Raw genomic sequence first — 11,834 nt, forward strand, 5'->3', positions numbered from 1 at the left:
AAAGTTACGCGGCAGCAGCCAAAGCAACTGCCACCTCACAGGCCCAACTTCGCGGCCAACAAAACACAGAGCAGGAGGTCATTCGAATTCCTCCCAACCCAGGAAAGCAAACAGTTGACTCCAATGAGAAAATGGCAGCCCCAAACTGGATCCCAGAATGGGCCCAGCGCACGAAGGCTAAGTCCCCCGAACTACCAGACTGGAGGAAGGAAGTACAAGCACTCGAAGCAAGGTTCGAGAAGCAAGAATCCAAAATCGCCAAATTCGAGAAAGACGTGGAAAGGGGATTTAATATGGTATTCCAAGTACTCGGAGAGATTAAAAAGGAAATTGCTGAACTCAAGCATAGCAGATAGAACTAACGAACCCGGACAGACTAAGATGGCACCGACACGGATCCTACAGTGGAATTGCAACACGTTCTCGGCAAGAGCAGCGGAGCTCAAGCTCCGCTTCGAAAGAAATGTGCCACCAGAAATTCTGCTGCTGCAGGAGACTAAAACACCGGACATGGCAATCACCGGCTTCAACGTTTACCTAACTCCGACCATCAAATCTAAGCCGAGCTCCAGGGAGAAGAATCCCATTGAAAAGAAAGGATGGGTGACAGTTTGCGTACTCCAAAACATACCACAGACGCAGCTAGACACCACTGCACCCTGCTCGGACAAGAGGGAGGTAGTTGCTGTCCGACTAAAGCGAGGTAAACTCAAACTGGTGGTGGCATCTGTCTACTTAAAGCCCAATACCACCCTAAAAAATGGAGAGACGCCAGAATGGATTCGAAAGCTATCCGAGCTGGCCGATGGAGACCCACTGATTGTCGGAGGGGACTTTAATGCACAACACCGCGAATGGGGATACAACACCAACACAAAGAAAGGCCGAGACATCATCGCAGCCATGCAAACAGCCGGGCTTGAACTCCGCAATGAACAAGGGGTCAAGACACGACTAGCCAAACTACAACGCCAGAAGGACACTACACCAGATCTCACATGGGCCACAAAGCGCCTCGACACCCAATGGACACCAAGGAGGGACACACAGGGCAGCGACCACTATACCCCATCGAGGTCACAGTCACACACCCAAGTGGGCGGAAAGGTAAGGAGCTTCGACCGATCATAAAAGGGGACGGATTCCGGGAGCTCATTCTAAGCAGCTTGGAGCGGCACGAAGACATCGAGGAAAGCATCTGCAAGGCGATGAAGGAGGCAAGAACCCACGTTAATGTAAAACAAGGTGATCCGACACCAGACACCCACCTTCTGAACCTATGGGCCAGTAGACTACGAGCGTTAACAAGATTCAGGAGAAGCAGGGCGACGGCGCATAAGATCAAGCTCAACAAAGCGACTGCCATGGCTATGAAACACTCAAAAGAGCTATGCCGGCATAAATGGAGAAGCCACTGCGCATCATTCAACGCACGTACCGGACTCGGAAAGGTCTGGCGGACTTACAGGGGGATGAACAAGAACAAACGCAAGAGCCGGAACGCAGCACAGAACCTTGCGCTTCGCCTGAAAATGACGGAGGAGGAGCTGGCGGTAAAAGCAAGTCAGATATTTTTCCCGCACATCACGGCGGCAAAACAGGGAGGCAAAAAACGCTCAAAGAGCTGGGCTGCAAAACCACCAGAATAACCGGGAATGGACGAACCTTTCAACATGGGGGAGCTGCTTGAGGCCATCCACTCAGCCAAACAAGGAAGCGCACCCGGACCCGACGGGATAACATATACGGCTCTTAGTAACCTCCCAGGCGAGGCCAAAGAAGAGCTATTGAAGAAATATAACGAAACATGGAAGAAAAGAACGATCCCTGACTCCTGGAAGATCTCTTGGGTGACACCATTACCTAAACCCGGAAAGACGCAGGATAGAATCGAAAATTTCAGACCAGTTTCACTAACGTCCAGCATCTGCAAAGTCTTGGAGAAAATGGTCCTGCAGAGGGTACAATGGTACCTCGAGACCTACGACAGGCTGGACCCGAGGCAAACAGGACTCAGAGAAGCCATGGGAACACCAGACACTCTCAAGCTGCTATACGAAGACGTGATGGCAGACAAGAAGAACATAGATCCAAGACTTGTAGTTGCTCTTGACATAAAACAAGCCTTTGATGCCGTTCCGCATTGGGCGGTGAAAGAAGGAGCTAAGAGATGTGGACTAAGGGGCAGAGCACTAAAATTCATAATGGAACAGCGCGAATTTTCGCAAGGACAGAGGAAGGAACTGGACAGGACGAGCGCTGCCTGTCCAGTTCCTTCCTCTGGACAGGACAGCGCTCGTCCTGTCCAGTTCCTTCCTCTGTCCTTGCGAAAATTCGCGCTGTTCCATTATGAATTCATACCAACTCGCCCAGTTATCCTGTTTACTAACACTAAAATTCATCAAAGACTTTCTGTCCAATAGAAGGTTTAAGGTGAAAATCGGGAACACAATGGGCCCGGAGACACTCAACAACAGAGGCGTACCACAGGGGGCAGTGATATCGCCCACATTATTTAACATGGTAATGGCAGATTTACCAACGAGACTGCGACACATTGAAAACCTCGGGTTCACAATATACGCGGATGATGTCACATTGTGGACCAAAGGAGGCTCGCTGGGAGACCAGGAGTTCACTATGCAACGGGGCATCCACGAAGTTGCAAAGTACTTGGAGGAAGTCGGGATGGAGCCGTCCCCTGAAAAAACCCAATACATGGTCGTTGCGAGACCAAAGGACCACAGAAAAGGGATTGCACAGCAAGTGCAACTTCAACTCATGGGAAAAGAACTAGAACGGCGTCCGAGCATAAAAATCCTTGGAGTTACATTTGAAGAAACAGCTGGGAGTACCAAATGGCTACCCGAACTGAGGAAGGTATGGGACCAGGCCCTGAAATTGATTCGTAGGACAACGAGTAAATCGTGGGGGGCGGACGAAAAAAAGTGGAAGCCGTTTACAAATCCCTGTAACGCCGAATTGGAGCGCAGCTCTTGAGGAGGAGGAGTGAAGGGTACTGAGGGGAGGGTAGACCCCTCCCCCTTCTCCTCCTCCTCCCCTCATTCTTTAATATGCTCCGGGGGGGGTGTCACGTGACTTCGGGGAGGGGGTCACGTGACCTCGGGGAGGCGTGACCTGGGGGTGACCTCAAGGCCACGTGACCCCAAAGGTGACCCCCACGTGACCTTGGGGGTCACGTGACCTGGAGGGGTCACGTGACCTCGGGGGTCACGTGACCTCAGAGGGGTCACGTGACCTCAGAGGGGTCACGTGACCTGGGGGTCACGTGGGGTCACGTGACCTTGAGATGACCTTGGAATGGGTCACGTGACCTTGGGGGTCACGTGACCTCGGGGGTCACGTGACCTTGGGGAGGCGACCACGTGACCTCGGGGGTCACGTGACCTCAGAAGGGTCACGTGACTTGGGGGTCACGTGACCTTCAAAGGGTCACGTGGGGTCATGTTGGGGTCACGTGACCTTGAGATGACCTTGGAAGGGGTCACGTGACCTCGAGGGGTCACGTGACCTTCAGGGGGTCACGTGGGGTCACGTGACCTTGAGATGACCTTGGGAGGGGTCACGTGACCTTGGAATGACCTTGGTTACGCCGACGCCGACGGCGACGGCGACGGCGACGCCGACGGCGACGCCGCTCAGGCCGGGAACGGGCCCCTAAGAGCTGCGCTCTAAAAAGTGAAAGCCGTTTACAACTCCCTGTAACGCCGAATTAGAGCGCAGCTCTTGAGGAGGAGGGAAGGGTGCTGGGAGGGGTGAAGCGACCTGGGGGGGTCACGTGACTTTGGGGGGTCGTGACCTTGAGGGGTCACGTGACGATGCCCATGATGTCATTAGTGACGTCACTGATGACGTCATCAGTGACGATGTTGACGCGGACTCCCATGACGTCATCAGCGATGATGACGATGACGATGCAGATGTCGGTGACGTCATCAGTGACGTCACTGATGACGTCATCCGTGATGATGACAATGACGATGCGGATGTCGTTGACGTCATCAGTGACGTCACTGGTGACGTCATCAGTGACGATGATGACGATGCGGATGCCGGTGACGTCATCTGGGAGGTCACGTGACCTCGGCGGGGGGTCACGTGACCGTGGGGGTGGTCACGTGACCTCGGGGGGTGTCACGTGACCTCGAGGTCAGGTGACCTCGGGGAGTGTCACATGACTTCGGGGAGTCACGTGACCTCAGGGGGTAACGTGACATCAGGGGGTCACGTGACTTCGGGGGGTCACGTGACCTCGGGGGTGTCACGTGACTTGGCAGGGTCACGTGACCTCAGGGGGTCACGTGACTTGGGGGTCACGTGACCCTGGGGGGGGTCACGTGACCTCTGGGGATAGGTCACGTGACCTTTGGGTAACCTTGGGGGTCACGTGACCTTGGGATGACCTTGGGGGTCGCGTGACCCTGGGGTGACCTTGGGGGTCGTGTGACCTTGGGGTGACCCTGGTTACGCCGACGGCGACGCCAACGGCGACGGCGACGGCGACGGCGACGCCGCTCAAGCCGGGAACGGGCCCCTAAGAGCTGCGCTCTTACAGCAATCCGGACCATGGCAGAAGCCCTCCTCACATCCAGAGCGCTCTACTGCTGCAACTGGATGAACCTCACCAAGGCTCAGTGGAAGCAAATTGAAAGACTGAACAATCAAACCATGAGAGTGGTAACTGGACTACCGAGATACACACTCCTCGACGAACTAAGGAAATATGCAGGAATGAACAAGATAGAGTAGAAAGCAGAGTCACAACAAATCGCACACTTTCAACGCCTCGAAAGGACTAAACATGGGCGAAGACTATTGGAAATCCTAGGATACTCTACGGAAGGTAGGCCCCCGATCGAGGAGGCTTCCCCACCATGGCAAGACATAGGCGTAACTGATCACAAGCCAACATTCAAGGGACAAGGAACTAACAGAGAAAATTCGCAGCCAAGAAACACGTCCAGTGGCTCGCGGAGAACACTGAATGTAAGAAAATAAAGTACACGGATGCCGCGAAGGACGACGGGGCTGCCGCAGCAGCCTTTGTCGACATTGCGAGGGACAGGACCTGGTCAGAGAAGCTTCCAACGCAGAGCTCGGTTAAAGAGGCTGAACTGCGTGCAATTTTAGCCGCAGCCAAAGATATCCGTGAAAGAATCGACCCAGGCAACAGGGCCTGGATCTTCACAGACTCTCAGACGGCACTGAAAGCTTGCCGCAGCTGCAGAACGAGAAGCAGAACGGTCAAGAAGATCAAGAATATTGCGGAGGAGCTCAGGAAGCTGGATTCCAACATAACGATCGAGTGGCTACCCGGACACAACGATATCCCGGGGAACGAGAGGGCTCACCAGGCCGCAGCGGAGGCAGCTAGCAGCACCAGCTCCGCGCCAGGCCTTACCTCTCGAGTCGAAACGACGAATGACATGTCAATAGACCCAGATGAAATGGCCGAGCAAGCCAAAGAAGGGAGGAAACTGTACCTGAAGGGTCTTCTGCTAACAGAGGAAGAACCGATACCACCAGGGTACACGAGATGGGAGACGGTTCGGCTACGGCGAATCAGGACAGGGACGGCACTAACTCCGGCGAAAAAAGCATCCTTCGGACTGAAGGACCACGAGGACCCAACGTGCAAGACATGCACAGAGGGATCCGTGGCAACGACGAAACACGTGCTCTGGGAATGCAAAGGCCTGGAAGACTTTAGAGTAGAGTCATGGGACTCGCTACCCAGCGAGAAAAGGCCCACGAACCTTGAAGACTGGACCCACCCCCAAGGGACAGCCGCAGCACAGGAAAGAAATCCTGGACTCCCTGATCAGCTACATCAGGGACTCTGGGGTCCATCACTTCATCTAGATTTATTCATTGTCACTTACCCTTTCCTATAAATCCCTACATTATTTTTCCCTCTCGCCTCAGGGACACCAACCCATAGACGAGTGAACCTTCCATTAAATGAATATATGTTCTCTCTCTCTTCGACTGATGTTTCTACGCGTATTAAAGTTTAGGACGACCCCTAGGACGACGTCGAGGACGATGTCATGGACGGCGTCTAGGAACACGTCGAGGACGACCTCAAGGATGACGTCTAAGAAGACGTCGAGGACGACGTCAAGAACGGCGTCTAGAACGACTTCTAAGACGACCTGTAGGACGACCTCAAGGATGACGTCGAGAACGACGCTTGGAGGACGACTTCGGGAACGACGCCTAGAGGAGGACACTTAAGGAGGCTGTGGCTTATTTGCGTGGGCGGCCACGTTTGCCTGCGGAAGCCGTCGTACATGGAGACGCTGCTCGAAATTTGGATGCCGTAGATGTAGACGCGGTCGCCTCACAGTCCATCGCACGAAGCACAGAACGAGCACAGATGAAGTTCGAGGCGCACCTTTTGCACACGGCGCTCCGGCGGTAACATCACGCTCCCGTACTTAGCGTGTCGTGATCGTGAGCGTGACCGGCGCGTGCTTGATGACGCATCTTTATGACCATCTTTCGGGCACAACGACGCCGCTTTTTTGAGTAATGGGACAAGTAAGGTCGTTCTAGAAGTCTGGGACGACCTCTATTACGACACCAAAGACGGCGTCGTCCTAGAGCATACGACACATTGTTTATAAAACATAAAACATACGTTGTCCATAAAACAAACCACCTCGTTTTGTTTTATTAACGAAATGTTGTCGGTGTTTACAAGGAAGCCATACTGTCTACACTTTACGTTTCTGTCCATAGCCTCCTCTATACTCACAAAGCCTGGCAGTTCGACGACGGAGCCATTGAGTGCTCGGTCGCAGATTTGGAGCTCGAGAATATGTTAGCAGAGAGCATTTCTGGTACTCAGTGCACAGCTTCTGCTGCGGCGAAGACCCGAAGAATGGTTTTCAAACCCGGCAAGAAAAAGAAGCGGCACCGCGAAGAACGCGAGGAGCACGAGTGGACATTCCATCGCTCGAGAAAAGTTTGTTTCGGCTTCTCGCCGCAGCGCCCGTTACATGCCTCTACTCTCATCGCTTGTCTGCCACACTACCTTTCCCCTTTCGGCGACCGCGTCTCGTGCCGATCTGCCAGGCTTTGTCAGTATAAAGGAGGCTATGTTCTGTCTCAATAATTACGAATATGTCATCCGCCTCGTTATGACAAGCAAACAAGTACCGTATTTTCCGGACTATAGTCCGCACCCGGTGTATAGCCCGCAGAGGCAAATTTGGGGTCAAAAATGAAAGTTTTTGCTTAGATAGTCCGCACCCACTGCATAGTCCGCACCCGCTGCATAGTCCGCACCCAGTGCATAGTCCGCACCTGGTGCTTAGTCGACACGAAATTCTTCTCATACGCGGCACACCTTGACATATGTATGTTTTCTTAGCTCACAAAAAAAAGCCTATAATGTGCATAAATCATCATTAACATACACTTTCGTGCACAAAATTCGTCACGTCTCGTCATAATAAAGGATCTTGAAAAACATAATTCCTGTATAGTCCGCACGCGTAGATAGTCCGCACAGCCAGAAATTTCAACTTTCAAACATGTATAGTCCGCGGACTATAGCCCGGAAAATACGGTATATTTCCGTTTTTTTTTTTAAAGAAAGCCAACTTCCAATACATGAGCAATGCATTTCTTAGCTGTCGTGCTCCTAAATTGTATTTATTTCAAAAGCTTCATCTGTTCGAATACATCATAAATAACGAAATGCGTCGCTTGAACGGCTGAATTCCCTTAATTCATTTTATTATTTTCTACCAGCCTTTGTTTTTTACAAGTTAGGTTAATGGACAAGAGTCACCTTTGAGTCAGCGCGTCTAGTGACCGAAAAGTCCAACTTCAAGCAGTATACGTGCTGACGAACAATTTGACACTCGCGCCGCGTCACAATTAATCCTTCCTGAAATTGTGAAATGATATGCAACTTATCTGCAGCCGCCATTAGTTGGCTTCATCGCTTCCGGCGTGAAGCCTGTGATTGGTTCGGAGTTCGCGCTGATCACTGACCCAGAGCTCAAGTGGAATGCGTTTCGATCCTAGTACACCGCGAACGCTAACGAAACGCTCATGTCCACTGCGTGCTCTATAGTGCATGAGCAGCATGACCAACTAATGGTGGCCTCACCTAGTGTGTATATCACCTCGAAAATGTTAAAGGGTCTATCATGCAAGACGCTCGGACGTTTGAACTCAAGATTGGGCTCAAAGACTTTTTCTCAGAGTTGGAAAGGGACATCGCATAATTGTGAGAATCGCGTTTACTATGATGCTATGCAGAACAAACCTTTGGCTATGTGGCGCCAGCCGCCACCAAATTTATAGAGTTCAGCCGTATGCATTCATTAAGTCATCCTTCATTGCCGAAACCGTTTAAAAAAAGAAAAAAGCTTTCTGTACATGTTTTGCAAGTTTTGCCTGCATCCGACTGGCAGTAAGCGCTCTTGATTTTTTTTTCGGAATCCCTGGGAATTACCTACGAGTATTCGTCTTCTAATACGCAACCTTCACCAGCGTGTACTATAAATATGACTTCGTTTGCTATTATTTCCGCCATTTTTTTAATTTCATTTTCCCTCCTTGAGAAAAAAAATATGGAGACGGGGTAACCTTTTTTTGACTCTATATCACGCCTTTAAAATAAAGCTACAGGATCTTTTAAAAAGAATAGTGTCAGTCATCTGTTAGGGGCACTATTGCTTTGACATTGCTGTCGCCAGAGGTGCCCACTCCCGTCCTAACCTTCAACTGCCCTTTCCTTTTTCTTCTAAGCTGTAGTCTTAAATGTAAACATTTTGGCGGAACTCCGCCTGGTTAGGTAAGTAATAAGAAAACGTACAACGTAGACTCTAACCAATTTCTTCAATGTGCCCGACGTTTCGAAGCCAGCTCGGCTCCTTGTTCACGGGTGACTGTGTATGGGCCCAAAGGCCTGTCGTCGTTTTCTTCTCTTCTCTCTTAGCTTTGTTTTCTTCTTCTGTTTCTGTGTGTGGCGCATTTTAGTCCGTGTATATAGCTACTAGGAAGCGTTCCGGTGGATCGGTTCAGGTTGTTGCTTGTATTTTGTATGTGCCAAGATTCTATTAAGAGCCGCTTTCTCCAGTTTCTTTCTGTGTCGAGGATGGGGCTGCTGTCAAAGCCAATGGCGTGGCCGGTCTTCTGAGCATGTTCCGCCAGCGCGCTGCCTTGAATGTCATTCTTCTTTGCGTCATACGTATGTCTACGCAGACGTTCAGGAAAGTTCTTCGTTTCCCCCACATAAGAGGCGTCGCATTCGGCACAAGGAATTCGGTAAATCAGGCCTTGAGCTTGAACGCTCAGGAGATGAACGACTGCTATGACTTTCTTCGACTCCCTCTTTTCCCCTTAGGCTGCAGGAAAACAAGCTCATCCCTCACACATTACAGCCGGTCTCCCCCCTTTCCCTTAATTGCCGCGCGTCAAATATATCATAACAGCAAACAAATTTTCGTTTTACGCCTTTTCCCTAACCGAATCACGGAGCTGCCTCGAAGTTAGGGAATCCCCGCATGCGCAAAGCTCGCCCCTAGCTCCTCCCTTGTTCGCCGTGTCCCTGCGATCAATCCGAGTTCAATTCAATCCCAGGGAGGTCCCGGCCGAACCAGCGAAACGAGCTTTGCTCGGCATTCTTTTTCCGGGTTCAGAGATCCGTTGGCCGCATTGCTCGACTTTTGATATCCGTGGTGTTGTTGATGCTCTTTCTGTTTCTTCTGTGGCTGATGTTGTTTGGTTTGCTCGCCGAGGAAAATACGAGGCGGTTCGGGGATAAGTCCGACGATGGAAAAACATAAACAAACACAAATCAGAGGCCAAGCTAATGCCCGGAAGAAAGACCACATCGACGTTTTTCCGCGTACAGGCACCGAAAAAATTGGCGTCGCAAGCAGCCTTTCCGAAAGTGACTGCCGTTTTCTTCACTTATAATCACACCCATCGCATGTAATGCACACGCGGCTATAACGACATCTTTATGACAGGAACTGTCTGGCACAGCGGTTTCTACACTATTTTTAACAATTTTTGTTTTGGTCACTGCGCGCTATATTTTCTTTCGTGCTACAGAGGCCCACTGTGCCCTCGTTACAGCTTAAGTCCCGACGTCCTGTAATCAGCGGTATTGCGGTCAATCTCGGCGTCTCCTCATTTCTTCGTTTCAATGCGCATCGTGTAAAGACGTGCGGTTCTGTAACAGCTTACCGAGCAATGCACCGTATAAGCTCCCAGTCGCCAGCTGCACTAGACTCGTCAAACTGCACCTCTAAATCATTGGACCAATATCAATTGAACTCGATTATCTCTAAACTTGTCCTTCTGTAAACATCCCCAAAGATCAGTTCTCCATAAAACGCACTCCTGACTCTAAATATGCCTTCATTTCTAAGAAACAAAAATGCTGCTCACGTGACCTTGCACAGTGTACGTTGGGGAGGACTCACTACTACTAATGATTCGGAACTATCTCCTGCTATAATCACACCTCTGCTATAGCTACCTCTTCTGAGGGAGACATCGTGTGGCAATAGCTGGAATCCGCTGTTCAGCAATCGGAATCCCCAAAGGACAAGAAAAGAGGTAGCTTAATACGTAGCATTACGAAAAGAGCACTCTTCTTGCCGACGGAGAAAGTGAAATACGACTTCATGCGAGTGTTAGTGCGTATCTGTGCGTGCGTTTGCGGTTGAGAGCTGCAAAAACCCAAAAGCGAATAACAAAAAAAAAAAAAAGACAGAGGCGCACAACAAGCGATTAGGGTCGAAATGCGACGTACGTGCAAGCCGTGATTCCTCAGTCTCAGACCTCAAAACAATTGCGTAAAAAATGTGGGCAACCGCCCGGGACTACCTAGATATGTAGCTGACCACCGAAGGGGCCGTTATTGCGAAGGATGTAAAGGCAGCTCGCCCAGAAGAAGGCAGAGCACAGGGCCGTACTTCTTGCAATAGCGGCGGTATTATCTTTGCAAAGATAAATCTCGACTCCATTCCGAAGTCGAGATTTAGCTTTTTAACGTCATATCAAAGCGGTGACGCCCGCCGCGCAATGGTGCATGTCAAAAGGCTCTCCTATTCGAGAAAAAACTTCTGCCCTTGCGCAGCCTTCGCAGCTCCGACGAAAAACCCACTAGCATCAAAACACAAGATCGCCCCTGAAATTCTTCAAACATTTCCCCATATTTTGTTAATTTATTTATGCCCACCAACAACAACATGCATCTCTGTGGTACTATAGCCAACAGTACACTGTTAGCAAGTCCCGTGTATTTAGTGAACATTTGGGGTACAAAACACGCTATTTACAGAAATTACCATAAATTTATACGTTGAGTCATGGATAATTCGCTCAAAAATAATGCGAGGTTGTAAAAAAACGTGTTTTGGTTCGGTCATACACGCATAGCCGTGCAGCCAACCTCGAAAACACGCATCACCTACGGCGACGACCTCAGCATTGCCGGCTATCGAAGTATCGGAAAGCTTGGGGACATATCTAGAAAGGACCGTCGAGACAAATTCCGCGGAACGAAACATGTCTCGGAGACAGATAGGCACCAAAAGCAATTACGGCATGTCGCGGGACGGGGCGAACACCGTGCTTACGGCGCTTACCGTGCTCGCTGCCATTTTTCTGGTCGATGGCACTGCGGCTTCCCTCTTGTCGCCCATATTTGTATTTATTTTAGGGGTCTTGCGAATATTTTCTTACACACCACAAATAAAGTTTTGGGTCTAATCACTCGTTGTATACAGTTAAAACGAATATAAAAAGCGTGCCCTCGATCTGAACACGTGATATTT

General features: G+C 50.4%; 1 pseudogene; it reads left to right on the forward strand.

Annotated features, from left to right (window-relative positions):
• The first annotated feature begins 381 nt into the window (after nt 1–381).
• On the forward strand, nt 382–5,914 carry LOC120839097 (annotated as a pseudogene).
• The last annotated feature ends 5,920 nt before the right edge of the window (nt 5,915–11,834 follow it).

This window comes from Ixodes scapularis, unplaced genomic scaffold, assembly GCF_016920785.2.
Source record: "Ixodes scapularis isolate PalLabHiFi unplaced genomic scaffold, ASM1692078v2 PGA_scaffold11__112_contigs__length_91849675, whole genome shotgun sequence".
NCBI lineage: Eukaryota > Metazoa > Arthropoda > Arachnida > Ixodida > Ixodidae > Ixodes > Ixodes scapularis.